We start from the raw sequence: 16639 nt of genomic DNA, 5'->3' as shown, positions 1-16639 counted from the left end.
TTGTACTCCAACTGGCAGCTGTGCTCCACGGTCTGACAGCCAAGATCTTTTACATTGTTTTTAACTGGAGAAGCTGTGGGTTGAACCTGAGACCTTCCACAAGCCAAGCAGGTGCTCTACCTATAAGCTGCACCACAATCCAAAGCAAATGAATACATTTTTTTAACACCATGGAAGAGTTTTATTCAATCTGTATTTGGTTCCGATCCTGGCAAGATGGACAGGCAAAGCGTGAAAACGTCATGAAATAGTTAAGAGATTTTTATTCTAATAGCTTTTTAATTACAGTGCTTATTTTGTCGAAATGAAAACTGAAAACATGTATACAAAACAGTTGATTACTAACTGTGTATTGAAAGCAAATAGGTTTTTCCCCCTATGACACTAAACAAACCAGTTCTTATAGTTCCTTGAGTTAAAGTTTAAACAGCTCCAGCTTCTTCAGTGTTTTTATCAAAATACAAAAGGGAAAAAAAAGAGGTCATTCTTGATGGCAAATCCAAACCTTGCAGTATGAGGGATGTGAAGGGGTTTTCACACATATACAGATGGGAGATGGTTCCAAAAATGGCATCGAATACTTCTATTATGGAATGAAAGTCCACACTCTCATGCTTTTTATTTTATTTCCCCCTAGATGCTACATTAGATGATCAGGATGGCATTACTTACTCAAGTATAGTACTTGTTGACGGCAGGGCTTAGAACTGCTAACAGACTATTATGCTCTGTGGAAAGAATTTTGTCTTCTGTGGAGGAGTTTTATGCAAGAAAAGCCCAAAACACTGGGGGGGGGGGGGAGAACCCAAAACTGAACAGTTGAAGTTGACACCCCAACAAGATGCAACAGGGCCATTCCTGCCTGACTCTAAGAGAGCCACGGGACTGTGGTGCCTTTCTGTGAGCTGATTTCTTACTCTAGCTCTAACTGAAGAGGGTCTCATGCTCACGTAATACAGACAAAAAAGTTGTCAAGCACAGGAAAGATCCAGAGTGTCCCTCATTCTGTGAATCTTTTCAAAGATATTAAGTAGATGGTATTCAAGTTGTTGTGGCAGAACAATGGACAGATTTCGTTCAAGTGTCTTCACTTTATTAAATGATCTGACATCTTGAGGCTTAAAAACAAAAACAAAATCCACTGCCAAACCAGGCCTCTCCACAGATCTCACCAGCCGCGAGGGATCGTAACTCAGCTCTAGTGTTCAACTGGCAACCCTTCCTCTCAAATCCACTCTCAATCCCTTTCCTAGTACTAAATAGCGAGTCGATTTTCTTTACAAAAAAAAGCTGAGTAATATTGCATAGGAGTACCAGAAATTGTCTCACTGGAAATGAGAACTATTTACATTAAATAAGAACCCTAACTGTTTTCAGGCTTGGATTTGCCACACGGACAGCATGGTGAAGGACGTCTGGTGAAAACAGAGAAAGAAAAAAAGCTTCTGGCACTCAATACCACAAATTAGCATGGTTTGCCACGTTAGAGTAAAGCAAAGGGGTGGTGGAGGAGGAGGAGATAAGGAGGGGAGGAAGAGAGAGGGGGAGAGAAGAAGAATTCTTAGGGCTTCATTTCTGGTTTTGGAGCTGATTGGACAACCAGTCCAGTCCTTCATAGAGACTGTCCCCACTAGTGGTGCAGGTGGCCTGGATGTACCAGTTCCTATGGTGGAGTGAATGCAGTTTGTCTGTGATTTCTGCTGCATTCATCACATTTGGCAGATCCTGTTTGTTAGCAAACACTAAAAGGACAGCATCTCTGAGCTCATCTTCTGCCAACATTCTCATGAGCTCTTCTCAAGCTTCGTTGACTCATTCTCTATTGTTGCTGTCAACCACAAAGATCAAACCTTGACTATTCTGGAAATAATGGCGCCAGAGTGGCCTGATCTTGTCCTGGCCACCTACATCCCATACTGTGAAGCTAATGTTCTTTTTCTACTGTTTCTACATTGAAACCTATGGTAGTTACTATTTCACCAAGTTTCAATTTGTACAAAATAGTAGTCTTTCCCACAGCATCCAGCCTGACCATAAGTATGCACATTTCTTTTTTGCCAAAAAGGCCTTTGAAGAGGTTTGCGAAAATATTCCCCATGCTGGAATATGGAATTCACTCACTGGCCAAAGAAATCGGGCTGCGGCCAGGCGACGGTGCTCGGTTCCCCCCTCCCTGCCTTCTTGGCCTTCCTCCTCACCTGCCTTCTGCCCTGGCTGGCTGGCTCATCTCTCACTCCCTCTGTGCGCAGGCACACAAGATGGTGGCTCCCAGCGGCCACGTCAGTGCCAGGGGCCAAGCAAATGAATACATGAAGCTGCCTTAGACTGAGTGAAACTATTGGCCTGCCAAGGTCGGTATTGTCTACTCTGACTGACAGGGACTATCTGGAGTCTCAGTTAGTAGTGCTTCACATCACCTATTACCAAGTCCTCATAATTGAAAATACCTGGGAATGAAATTGAGACCACCTTGGTGCAAAGCAGATAATCCGTCACTGAGCCACAGACTCATCCCAGTCATAGGACTGGCTGTATGACCTTTAGGCTGATTTTGCACTAGAGCTGCCTCGATGTTGCACCGCCGTTTGCCCCGATACTACTGGTCAATTTCACACCCGAAGCTGCGGGGCTGCATTTTGACTCGCAGCTTCGCCGGATTTCCCCCGCAGTTTCGTGATCCTGTTTTTTGAGGATCACGAAACTGTGGAGGAAATCGGGTGAAGCCACGGGTCAAATGCAGCCACACGGCTTCGGGTGTGAAATTGACCAGTAGTATCAGGGCAAACAGTGGCGCAACATCGAGGGAGCTCTAGTGCGAAATCAGCCTTACTGAAATCAACCCAGAAAGAGAATATGCTGTCCCATAATACCTTTCTAGAAAAGGTAACCTGGTTAATTGAGGAAACTCCAACAACAAATGACACATTTTAACGGACTAAATTGGACAGGTCTGCACATACAGAAACTGAACTTAATCAAGAGCCCTTCCTTTAAAAAAAACAAACAAACCAAAAGTTAAAAAGACAGATGGCATAATATAATGGAAGACAGCATTCTAGAAATGCTGTTGCTGTATCTCATACAACACTGCTGAAGGATTTAACTACCCTTTTTAAAAGAATGGCTGAGAGAAGATGACATCCTAGAATAGAAGACTATGCCTCTGTGGTAGAGGCTGCCAAAATAGATTGTATTTCACAGCAAAATTGTGAATGTCTATGGGAATTGTCATGACAGCATCTGGCGGTGAGACTGTCTTAGCAATACCAGTGTGTGGTAGTGAACAGCGAGCTTGGGTTCTCTGACAGCCACTCTGACAGCTCTACAGTGATTTTTCCATTGGCATAATACAGTTACATTATGGACACAGCACCAACCTTTGTGCTGTAGCACATCACCTTGGGTCCATATGTCAGTGAAGAATGGGATCCAGAGTAATGTTTAGCATTTTATGCATCTATTTGATGAAGACAAGAGTGGATCCTGGCAAAAAAATAAGTAATTTGTACTTTGACTTAAGATGTGCTCAGCACACCATGTTCATTCAAATTACTACGACAAGTATCTGTATAACTCTCAGTTTGTGGTTGCTGGTCACAAAAGGGCTATTTGAAATTGATGTGACTACCAAGTATCATGGAACCCCACTTCAGATGCCTTCAGTGATTTGAACATCTCTAGACCCTTGAAGTGCCTCAGTATTTAGGAACCAAATTGATTCCATCAATACAACAGGCAACAAAACAAATCACAATGATTCCCCATACTAGAGTAGAGCTGTTTTTCTCAAGTATGTGTTCTATTGGTGTGCCTTCTTCTATTGAGCTATAGGTATATGGAACCTTTTAGGTGACTTGTAACCAGGGATGTGGTCACACACACTAAATAATCCACTTTTGATCTACCTTCCAACTGGTTTTTACTGTGTCAACTGGCAAAATCCAGCTGGAAAGTTGATTGAAAGTGGATTATTTAGTGTGTGTGACCGCAGCCCAGGTCTCCCATTATAGTAGAAGACCTCCACCCTCCACTGCTGCCCAGTGCTTCAATAGAAGTAATTTGCAGGGTGTGTGTGTGACATCATGGCAACTTTGTAACATCACTTCCAGTCACGTAACTGGAAATGACATCGCACATTGCCATGTCACTCTAGCAATCCCAGTAATAGCAGCAATCATCCCCTATGGTAGTTCTCACAAATGTAATTTTATTACTATTTAATCCCACTGTCCTCCAAGGAGTTCAGAGGGGGATACATGATTCTTGCTCCCTAACTTTATCTACACAATCTGTGATGTGGCTTAGACTGAGAGAGAGAGAGAGAGAGAGAGAGAGAGAGAGAGAGAGAGAGAGAGAGATATGAGAGAGATATGACTGGGCCATAGTTCACCCAGCCAGCAAGCTTCTATTGCATTGGGAATTTGAATCCAGACCTCCTAATTCCTAATCCACCATCCAAACCACTATTCAGCACTATCTCTCAAAGTCTATATATAGCATATGCAGCTTTAATTCAGCTTTGCTAGCAAGGACAAAGGTAATTTGTTACTTTAAAAAAAAGTTTAAAATTATATAAATATGGGAGCCGTAGCAAGTACAGGGTTAACTCACCCTGTAAACTCAGGTAAGGAAGCAAAAGTCCTGTGTAGACATTTGATCTTGGCATACCAGCCACTCATAATAGGAATGTGTACTACTTGTTCTCCTCCCAATTCACATGGTCACCCCCTTTTTATTAATAGGGCAAGCCATATGTTTCCCAGTGTATGGTCTAATTTAAAGAACACAAAGACACACTCTCAAAAATCCAGTGTTCCATTTCCATGTACTGAAACTGGATAATACACATCAATATATCTAATAGTGAAGTGGCCCCCTCTGTGCGGATCCTTAAATCCGCGCACCGGGGGCACTTGGGGGGGAGGGGGAGTTTTGTGCACACGTGGGGTGGTCCCCAGGTGTGCACAAAAATGTGAAAAGTTAAAAAAACACGGGGGGTACTTAAATCCCCCCAAAACTGACAGAGCGCTCCCTGCACATGCCTTGCTGCTGCCGCCACCTTGAAGCCAGCTGGCCGGAAGCAAGAGAGGAAGGGAGGACGCGAGGCCCGGCCAGCTGCAAGCCGCCAGCCTCGGTGTGGGGGGGAAGCAGCCGCCGCCGCCTCGGACCCAGCCGGCCGGGTGCAAGAGCGATCCCGAGGCCCAGGCGGCTGCAAGCCTGTGGCCCTCGCTTGGGGAGGAAGCAGGCGGGGGGGAGATCCAGCGGGGGGTGGAGGACAGGGAGGAACCGGCAGGATGGGGGGGGAAAACTTACCTGAGGCCAGGTCTACCAATGTAGTGGGAAGGGGTGGGTAGACCTGGCCTCTCGCGGGTGGTAGACCTGTTCTCCAGAGCCCAGGTCTACCAAAGTAGTGGGAAGGGGTGGTAGACCTGTTCTCCAGAGCCCAGGTCTACCAAAGTAGTGGGAAGGGGTGGTAGACCTGTTCTCCAGAGCCCAGGTCTACCAAAGTAGTGGGAAGGGGTGGTAGACCTGTTCTCCAGAGCCCAGGTCTACCAATGTAGTGGGAAGGGCTGGGTAGACCTGTTCTCCAGAGCCCAGGTCTACACTGTGCACAACAAACGACAACACATTACGCAACATTTTGTTGCGGGTCTCCTCTTGTATTACCCTATTCACACAAAATGGTGTGTGAAGACTAGCAGGCTTGGAGTATCAGGTGCCAGAAGTCAGGCAAGGCAGAGTCGTTCAGTCCAAAGGTCAGATTCCAAAAAATCAAGCAAAGAAGAGTCAGTGGTTGAACATCTACCATATGCATTGTGTCCACACCTAACACCCTCCCTTGGCTGGTTTTTATAGCCATATGCTTAAGGGTCATGCTTGCAGCCAGCTGTTCAGGAGTAATCCTGCAGTAATCCTGCAGCTATTCATCTTCACTATCAGCAAGCAGCTGGCATTGAGCCTGTATTCTGTTCTCCTGTATTCTGTTCTCAGTCTCTGTCTGCAATGCTCTAATGATGTAGATGATCCTGGAGGGCTGGAAACAACTGAGTTTCACCTGTTGAATCAGGGCTTGAGGGTGTCCTCTACACCAGCTGTTGGCTGTGAACCTGACAGGCCTGCAGCTCATCTTCCTGCTTGCCGGCTTCTGCTGACTCAGAGCTGGCTACACAGGGCTCCTCTTCTCCTGAGGAGTTTGCTATTGCTTAGCCCTGGCCGACCCACAACATACATGACCCTTTTAAACATGGCTAGTGCATCAAAACTGAATCTTTGAAACACATATCTTCTTTCATCCTCTATAGAAGGCTAATTATTGATCCCTGCCTGCCAAGCACTCATTTTGGATCCATGGAGTACAACAAAACACTCAATCACATCTCCAAAGGTGCTCTGGAGACTCAACACAGCTGAATGGAGCCCTATTTGGATCGACATCAAAGCTTTAATTGTCATCTCTTCAAATTAACTGTTCAGTCAATCAGGCTTACAGCAGATAGCTGAGTATCATATTATGTCATCTAAATGAAATGACATGTTTTCTGATCTTTTCAAAGATGCATTACCTGAAAGCCCACAAGCCACTTTTCCACATTAGATCTGGATATGAGAATGGGATGGAATTCAAATATGCATTACATCCTGAAATGATTTTATTACCAATGGTGAATACTCAAATATACCTAGAAGCTTATCTTTTAGACTACAAAATAGGTATTTTGATTGATAATAGCTGTTGGAGAAGAGTTGGAATGAATTTATTTTTCCTGAATCTAAGACGGTAGGCTGTTTTTCAGAATGTCTTTCTTTAACACGTACAAAGAAAATGACAAAGCTTTAAAATTGCATGTTGGGTGTCTGTGTATGTGTGCGTGCGCACACATTTTTAAATACCCAAACACTTTATTTCATATCAGTTGCTTCTGATAGCTCACAGAAGTAAAAAAACTATGATTTTATTAGTGCACACATTATATTACCCTGGTACTTCAGATAGTATCATGTTCTTATCTTGGGTACAAAGGAACTATATGGACTTGTAAAGAATCTATGTGCTCTTTTTATTATGCTAGACAATACCAGTGCATACATTTTAGACAGCAGACCTTCTGAAGTGGTTTACAATAACAATTCTAAGAAAAGTTACATCATTTGAAATCTCCTGAAGTCAATAAGCTTCAACAAGTGTAACTCTGTTTAGGATTGTACTGCTGGATACCACTTAGTAATGGCTTGGACATGTCATTTAGTTGTATTGAGAATATGACTGATAATGCTCTTATACTGCATTGCTGGCAGACTTTCTTGTTTGCCAAGTAAAAAAGAAGAAAGGAGTTGGCCTTGAGCTTGTTTTGGTCTGATGTATGCATATACACAGTGGCTTGGACTGCATCTCCAGTTCAGCATCAGTTAAGGCCTGTAACAAGGTTTGGATTCCATTAATCACAAATCCCCCTCATGGATCACTGCCTTGTCGTGGCGAGGGGGCTTGCGCGGTTCGATGAAGCTTTGGGCTATGCCGTGAAGGGCCACCCAGGACGGACAGGCCACAGCAGAGAACTCAGACCAAGTGTGATCCCCTGGAGAAGGTAATGGCAACCCACTCCAGTATCTTTGCCAAGAAAACCCCATGGACAGTATCAAAAGGCTAAAAGATATGATGCCGGAAGATGAGCCCCTCAGGTTGGAAGGTGTCCAATATGCTACTGAGGAAGAGCAGAGGGCAAGTACAAGTAACCCCAGAAAGAGTGAAGTGGCTGGGCCAAAGCCAAAAGGATGCTCAGTTGTGGAGACAGTGTCATCGATGCAACGAACATGAAATTGAGCCAACTTCAGAGGACGGCGGAAGACAGGAGGGCCTGGTGGGAGCTGGTCCATGGGGTCGTGAAGAGTCGGACTCGACTGTGCGACTGAACAACAACAAAATCACAAATCCCATTGAAAGACAAACAGAAATAAATGAATATTCCCCATTCCACTTTTTAAAAAGTTAATATTTTTGTCATGCGTGCTGTCAATGGAAGTGAAGATTCCTCCATAGCTCTGACCCCATGTCTTGTTTCTCACTATAAAGCACCTTTCGGTGGTTGGGTTGTGTTTTCTATCCCTAGCTCTTTTGGTCTGCTGCCCATGATGCTGTCCTTGACACAGATAAGGTCATCTGGCTACCCATTTTACTGTCACATATGCTTCTGGCTCAGGGGGTCCCAGGCCTGGAATGGTTGGAGACCACAAAGCTAGATGAAGATATTTCAGAAATTTCTATGCCACCTCTTCAGAGAAACAATTTACAAACTAAAACATGATAAAAACACAAAACAGAATAACTTTTGTTAACAATGAAAGCCCAGCATTGAAAACCAAGCCAGAGCATAGAAACACTGAGCAGCTTACAACTAGTTTAATAAAACTCTTCCCTAGATAAAAGTGGACTAGTAAAAAAGGATGCTAAAAGATCGATCCCATTAATCAAAAGCTTGGGTTAAAAAAAATGTTTCGGCCTGCAGCAAAGGCTAGGCACCAGGTGAGCCTCATGGGGAAGGGCATCTCACAGGCAAGGTGCCACTGCTGAAAAATATCATATTGCCACCTTCTTCATCTCTGAAGGAGAATTAGAATAATAGAATCATAGAGTTGGAAGGTACCTCCAGGGTCATCTAGTCCAACCTCTGCACAATGCAGGAAATTCACAAATACCTCCCACTCCCATCCGCAGTGACCGCTGTTCCACACCCAGAAGATGACAGGAAACCTCCAGGATCCCTGGCCAAACTGGCCTGGAGAAAAATTGCTTCCTGACCCCAAAGTGGCAATCAGCATTTCCCTGGATGTATAATAACAACAGCTGTGTTATACCTACTGTAAAGAGTCTTTTTGTGTGTTTGTACTCTTACAGCTGAAGTAAACACTGTGAAAAATCAGGTTTGTATAGCTCTTTTTCAACTAAACTTCTTCAGAGTGGGAGTGGGAGGACTACAAGTTTGAATGTTACCCCCCCACACACACACACTGTATATAAAGCATTAGGAAATCAGGAAGAAGGCCAGAATGCTTCTCCTTGACATGTTAGTTTTCCACATGTGATGAATTTGTGATGGGAGCATTCAAACATAAGGTTGTTTCAGCTTCAGTGAAAAGGTCCAGAGGACTTTATCACCTGATATGAATTAAGATTCAATTTGGCTTCCATTCCTTTGTAGAAAATTCTTGACTTCACAGCCATGACCCACACATGACCTCAGACCAGGGCCCCCTTTTGCCACATCCATGGTGATGCTCCCAGGTTCCTCACTTGCCACTTTGATACTATTAGTTCCCTACTTCTTACATAGAGCCACCCATTATAGCCACGCTCTAGAACTCAGTTTCTTTCCAAGTTACATAGTCCTCGGTTTTCATTGTGCCCTCTTGTCCCTTGCAGCTTTTTGATCCCCTCCCCATTTGCAACAGTTGTTCCCCAGTCCCTGTCACTTTGGGTTTTCGCCCTAGACGTTGAGTCTCTTAGGTTAACTCAGGGTTGCCAAGAGGGGGCAACTGGGGGCAACAAAATTCTCGGAGGCCAAGTCACCTGTAGGGCCCCTGTAGTGCATTCAGATTCTAATGCTGTTATGTACTGCAGCCACTAGGAATGCAGGAAAAGCAGGGCACAGTAAATAGCTGTAGCTTTAGATAAACAAGGATTCTCTACTGAATTGTAGTTTCTTTTTCTCCTTGACTATCCCCATGTGGATCTGCATAGTGGTGCCCTTTCTGACAGGAATTCTGAGGCAATTCCTCCCTTTAACGTATTATGAAGGTCTTCACAAACTTATATCTTTTCTTATTTTGTTTTGTATTTCTGGTCGGACAAATGATTTCTTTATCTTCTTTGTGGCTGTGCAGTGCCTTTTCTTTGCTCTTTATTTTTTTCTGTCTGTTTAAATGTGTATAGATATTAACTGACCAACAGTAAATAGCAGAATCCATTTATCATCTTCTTGGCTAGGCAGCCCCTTTTCTTTCTTCTTTGTTTTTCTCTCTGTCCCATCCCATTGTTCAAATGTATTTAGATATATGCTGACCCAGTCTAGGGATGTGAGGGACCAACAAAAATCCTTCTTTTGTCTTTATTTGATAATGGCACATGAGAGGATGATTGATTTTACTTATGAGGGGAAATAGTCAGGTAGGTATCAGGTTTAGGATTTAGCAGGTGAACTGGAATGAGATAATTTTATATAAACATAAACAAAAGGTAATTCGGCACAAACAAATAGCTGTTTAGTTGTACATATGGATCTCCAAACTCTGAGGAGCGAGATTTCTTGGCAGTCTTTGCTTAAGAACACAAGTATAAACTTCTTTGTCTCACAGACACTTAAGATGGTGAAGGTAGAAACATTCACACAGTTTCCAGTTTCCCTTCTTAACCACATGATAGGAATCACCCCCCTTTATTAGAAGCTATTTCCCACAGACTGGGTAGGGATCATTCCCCTTTTCTAGGAGTTTTTCCCCTCAGGCTTGATAGGGATCCTTCTTGATCCTTTCACTCTAAAAACCTTCCTTCCCACTCAACTCTCAGTTCTTAAGTGTCTTTCTTAACTACCACTCCTAACTCTCAACTGTAGAATTGCATTTGAAACCCCTTGTCATTCAAGGTTCTCAGACCAGGATGAAGCATTATGTATTTACTGTCTGTCACAGTGTTGTTTTGGGTTTTAGCCCTAGATGTTGAGTCTCTTAGGTTAACTCAGGGCTGCTGAGAGGGGGAGACTGGGGCAGCAAAATTCTTGGAGGCCAAAGCAACTGGGAGGCCCTGAAGCTCACATCATAGTGCATTCAGTTTCTAATGCTGTTCTGCAGTGCTCTCTTTCATGATATGCCCTCATTTCTCTCTCCCCTTTTTTAACCCTTCCATTTCTCAGTCTTGGTCCCAACTCCTCATCCCTATTCTAGTTGGCAATTATAAGTAGTTAATATAGGAAGAGCAGGAAACCTTTCTTAATATTATGAACATGACATATGAAAGTAGGAAAAGGTTGCCCCCCCCCCATTACATGCATGGTAATGGAATGTTAATCTTAGTGGTTACACACATGGAAGAGAAGTTAGAATCAGTACTCCTGATCCGGTACTCCTCATCCAGCACCATTCCATAATAAATAGGTCCTTGCTTTTGTGCTTGGCAAAGGTACAAGGGTAAACTTAAAAAAAAATTCTTACTGATTTACTTACTAAAGATTTATTGTGATTTGAAGTTTTTGTGAACTACCATCCACTTCATCATATGTAAGAAGTGTGCCCTACACTGGTACACATATATGCAGAGGTAATTTCGGGGGGTAACGCGGGGGAACGCAGTTCCCCCGGGTGAGGTGCAGGGGGGCGAGGCACATGATGAAGCCCTGCCCCCTGCTTCCGGCCGCCCCGCTTCCAGCCCTCATTCAGCCAGGAGGAGGCAGGAGAAGAGGGAGGGTAAGTTGCTTCCTCCCCGCCTCTCCCCACCCCTGCCTGCCTGGGGCCAGGGAGGGCCTTGGTGGGGCTTCCTCGCACTCCTGCTGGCCTTGCAGGTCCTCTGCCGGGCCCCTGATGTCAGGGGGTGTGGCATATGCTAATGAGTTATGCTAATGAGTTCCCCTAGCTCTTTTTCTATGAAATGACCCCTGCATATATGTATATGTATGTACAAATATAAAATTACAAACTGACATATCGTTTGGATCAGGGTAGGGTTGCCTGGTCCTTATTGGCTGCTGGAGGTGGGCTTCTGGCTGGTTTCTGGTATCTTCTTGTGTGTGCGCAAAGTGCGTGCTCTTCAGTGATGTCACCCAGAAGTGACGTCATCACATTGCCAATGTCAGGGGGTGCCACTCTAATTTTTGGGCAAGGTTCTATGGCTTTTTGCCCTCAAAATCATATAGTTTGCCCAAAAAACTAGTGCAGAACCCCCCGATGCTGGCAATGCAATGATGTCACGTCCATGTTACATCGTTATAACAGAGATATTGCACAGCAACGTCCCTGTTTGGGGGTGGGGCATCCCCACCAGCCAGCTGGCCAGCAGTGAATTGAAGCCCTGAAAATTGGAAGAGCCACCAGCCAGACCGGGGGGTTGGCAGCCCTAGATCAGGGTCATATGAGGGGTCCAGGTGGGATCTTTGCCCAGGGGCCCATGAAGGTGCTCTGCAACCTTGTACCTCCCTTCTCCCCTTGTCCTTGGGGAAAATGGCCTGCTGTCTCTGGGCTCTGCTTTTCCAGGCTCATCCCTCCTTAGTGACTCCAGTTCCCTTGGGCCTGATCCTCCTTTGTTGGACACTCCAATCCTCCCCAGTCAATCCCACCTCCAGCCTGCCCTACCTTCAGTCCACTGCCCACTGGATCATCCCACTCCTGTGCTGTCAGCTGGTTCCCCTTGTGTCTTCTGCTGCCATTTCCTCCACTGCCATGCTAATCGCGCTGCCTTCGATCCCCTTTTCTGTTCCCTGTCTGCCAGCATTTAAACCTCTCAGTTGGTCAGCCATCTTCTGCTCTTCCTAGAAAATAATAATAATAATACAACTGTGCACCAATTGATGTATCAAAAAGTGTATATATTTTAAAAAGTACTTATTAAAGAATAAACAAATTATGTTTGGATCTTAATAGAGTAAATTGTTAGAATTTGGACTGCGCTCCATTGAGAGTGTCCTAGTATTACTGTATAAGGAACCCACCATATTATGAAAGCTTTGTGAATATTTTCAGTAAATGATTTGTAAATTTGTAGCTCTTACACGGTATAGATTCTATCCGGTCCCTTGCAGGACAGAGGTTACATTTGGAAAAAAATGACAAACATGGTTTGGTTATTCTTTAATGAGTACTTTAAAATATATACACACTTTTTGATACATCAATTGCTGCTGCTGCTGCTAATAATAATAATAATAATAATAATAATAATAATAATAATAATAATAATAATAATTTTCTAGTCTTTGTGCTGTGCAGGTACCACTGTTGATTATATTCTGCTCTTCCAGCAGAGGCACATCATTTCCAGCCCATAGTTGTTTCCTCCGATTGGGCCAGCCAGGGGGGTTGTGAGGCTGGCTCGCTGGCCACAATATATATTTTAGTGGAATTATTTGCTGTGAGGCCATGTTTGCAGATGTCACAAAATTATTTAGGATGGTGAAAAACAAGGATGACTGTGAAGAGCTTCATGAATTGGGTGAGTGAGTAACAATGAAGTTCAGTGTTGGTAAATGTAAGGTGATGGACAGTGAAACAAAACGTCCCAATTTCAGATATAGGTCAATGGGATCTGAGACTGACAGGGAAAGGTTTCTTGGAGTCATAGTAGCTGGTTCAATAAAAGTGTAAACCCAGTGTGACACAGCAGTAAGAAAAGCAAACTCTACGTTGGGGATTATTAGGAAAGAGATTGAAAACAAAATGGCCAATATTAAAATGCCCCTGTATAGATCTAGGCCTTCTGTTGGTCTCAGAAATGATTGTTTTGGCCTTCTGAAAGCATGCTTTATATTAGCTGTTCAAGGATATTTTAAAGCATCATGCCTAAATAAAAGCCAGTCTTTCATCTTTTCAGCTTTGAGCCAGTTTGTCCATTTTCCCTGCATCTTGTTTCATAATTCCTTTGTGCTCTCATCATCGTCATTATTGTAATCAGGTTTCCTTTCCCAACATATGTTCTAGCCAACTAAAGCATGGCTTAAATGGTAAAAACATGTTGCGCATTAACCTTAATGACACCAGATCTATAGGATTATCAGCTGATAATGTTAAGCAGATGCAGTGCCAAGTTCACATCAGTGCTAAGACAACAGGATAACATTATTTTAATGGCATTTTAATTGATGCTTAATTACATAATGGAATTGTGCATGGCATCTTATGGAAGCAATATGCTTCCTCTAAAGTCAATTGAAGTGTATGCACTAAATTGCATATCTAGCCACCCACGGCTGCTGTTGGTAGGGAAAAGGTCTTTGTGCCGGTTGAGTACAGGTATAATGACATTGTGTGAACATTTTTCTTCTTTGCTGGCACTTCAGGAGAACAGTAATGAAAAGTTGACTGTGTTCCAAAGCAGTTGGATTTTTGCTGTGCAAATATATAATCTAAACAACTCTATTTGATAGATACTTAACCACAAGCTCACACACCAGGTATCTGGAAGAGATGGCTATGAAAAATTGCAATACCAGTGAACTGACATTTTAAAAATAGTTTTCTGGTCACAGTGAAGAGAAGAAAACACCAAAAGGAGGTGCCTATGTTAAAAACTAACTGTAGAGAAATGGATGTTGGGATCTAAGGGAAAGTGATATATGAATCAAGAATATCACTCTTTGAGAAAGAGCTGCGGCTTAGTGGCAGAGCATATGAGCATGCCAAAGATCCTCATACTCCACTTGGAGGATCTAAGGGTCAAACAAAGTTATGGTGGAAATCCCATGTTCTGAGTTCCTAGCAGTTTTTGAAAACTCCATTTTCAGCTATACAGTGCCTGAGAATTTTTTTAAAAAATTGCTTGGTGCTGCAGACATGGGTGTCCCAGTGCATGTCTGGTTTGTTTGGAAGAGATTCTGCCTGAGACTCTGGAGAGTGGCTTACGGGCAGAGAAGACATTACTGTATTTGATAGAACAATGGTCTGATTCACTAAGAAAGCTTCATCATCATCATCATCATCATCATCATCATCATCATCATCAGGCTCAGGGCAGCTTACACTGGTTACAATAATTAAAATCACATAAAATTGTGTAAAACAATTCAGTCATAAACAGTCATAATTTATAAAGTGCTGCATAATAAATTAGTTGTTATGGGATGGTGTACATGGAGAGTGTACACGAAGTCTCTCCATCATTTTGATCCCAATCTTCCTAACGCTCAGGCGGTGCAGGCTAGATGTCAAAGGCCAAGGGCCAGGACTGTAGCTGTTACTATGATGTTAACGTAGTTAATGTAGTGGTGGCTCCTAATTATAGGCTTGGTGGAAGAGCTCCATCTTGCAGGCCCTGCGGAAGTGTAAAAGATCCCGCAGGGCCCTGATCTCCTTCGGGAGCACATTCCACCAGGATGGAACCGCCACTGAAAAGGCCCTGGCCCTGGTAGTTGCAAGCCTGGCATCTTTTGGGCCCGGGAGGGTCAATCGGTTTTGTGACCCCGACCGTAGTGTTCATTTTATTTGTATTCATTTTACTGTTCCTGCATGCCACATTTTCAATCAATGTCTGCATTAAAAAAAAAGGGTAGAGGTGACAGAGATAATAGATCTTCATTACAGTAAAAGTATAAAGAGCCCTAACACTTGATCAAAGGACCATCTAGCTCTAGGGTTGGCAACTCCAGGTTGGGAAATTCCTGGAGATTTGGGGGTGGAGCCTAAGGAGGGTGGAGTTTGGGAAGGAGAAGAACATCAGTATGATATAATGCCATAGATCCCACTCTCGAAAGTTGTCATTTTCTCCACGGGAACTTATTTCTATTGCCTGGAAATCAGTTGTAATTCTTTTTTTAAAAAAAAATCTTTTATTTATAGTATTTTCACCATATATAACCATATACATAATTAAATACATTACATATCGTTGGAGTCTTTTAACAAAAAAATTGGGTTTTTTATGTGTATATATATACTCTTGACCATCATTTTTGGAATTCATTTTCATTATTACCATGTAATAACACTGTTAATTTTTCCATTTCTGCAATGTCTAACAATTTATATGCTACCTCTTCTATTAACGGGATTTTATCAGATTTCCAATATTTTGCCAATATAATTCTGGCTGATGTTACAATATAAGTTAGCATAAATATATCATTTTTATCAATACCCTTAGGCATAATATTTAACAAAAAAGTATCAGGTGATAAATTCAAATTGATTTATAGCATATTCATTATCAGTTTTTTAAATCTCTTTCCAAAACTTGAATATTTTTTCACATTTTCACCATATATGATAGAAGGTCCCCACATTAGATTTACACCTCCAACAATTCTTGGATATTTTAGCTGAACATTTGGAAATTCTATCTGGGGACCAATACCATCTATAAAACATTTTGATTATATTTTCCTTATAGGATGGGGCTTTAAGAAATGATATTGATTTCCATGTCTTGGTTCATTCATCAATTTGAACATTGTGCCCTATATCTTGCATCCATCTTATCATCATTTCTTTAATTATTTCATCATTCAAATAATACGTTAACAAAAAGTTATATATTTTTCTTATCATTTTGTCATTTGACGAGAACCACATTTTATCTATTTCATTATTTTTTTTTGGCGTATAAAAACCTGCTGCTTGATAGTAAAGATTCCAGTTGGGGAATCCTAACCCTCCTCTTTCTTTCTTATCTTGAAGCAATTTCCACTTTATACTAGCCTTCTTAGGATACCATATATATTGTCTAATGAAATCAGTTGTAATTCTGAGAGATCTCCAGGCCCTACCTGGAGGCTGGCAATGCTTTCTAGCTCCCTCTTGGACATGTACGACTACTCTACAGAGGCAGCAGAAAAAGTTGACAACAGGAGGTTGGGAAATTTCTGGAGAGGTGGGGGTGGTGTCTGGGGAAGACAGTGTCTGGGGAGAGGGGGAGCTCAGTTAGAATGTGGTGCCATATAATCTATCA

General features: G+C 42.7%; 1 pseudogene; it reads right to left on the bottom strand.

Moving 5' to 3' along the window:
* Window positions 1-1569: 1569 nt before the first annotated feature.
* LOC107113263 lies at window positions 1570-2139 on the bottom strand (annotated as a pseudogene).
* Window positions 2140-16639: the final 14500 nt, after the last annotated feature.

The sequence above is a fragment of the Gekko japonicus genome, unplaced genomic scaffold (genome assembly GCF_001447785.1).
Source record: "Gekko japonicus isolate JY-2015 unplaced genomic scaffold, Gekko_japonicus_V1.1 scaffold638, whole genome shotgun sequence".
NCBI classification, from domain to species: domain Eukaryota; kingdom Metazoa; phylum Chordata; class Lepidosauria; order Squamata; family Gekkonidae; genus Gekko; species Gekko japonicus.
The sequence above is the reverse complement of the archived record's forward strand: the minus strand, read 5'-3'. Positions and strand labels throughout refer to the sequence as shown.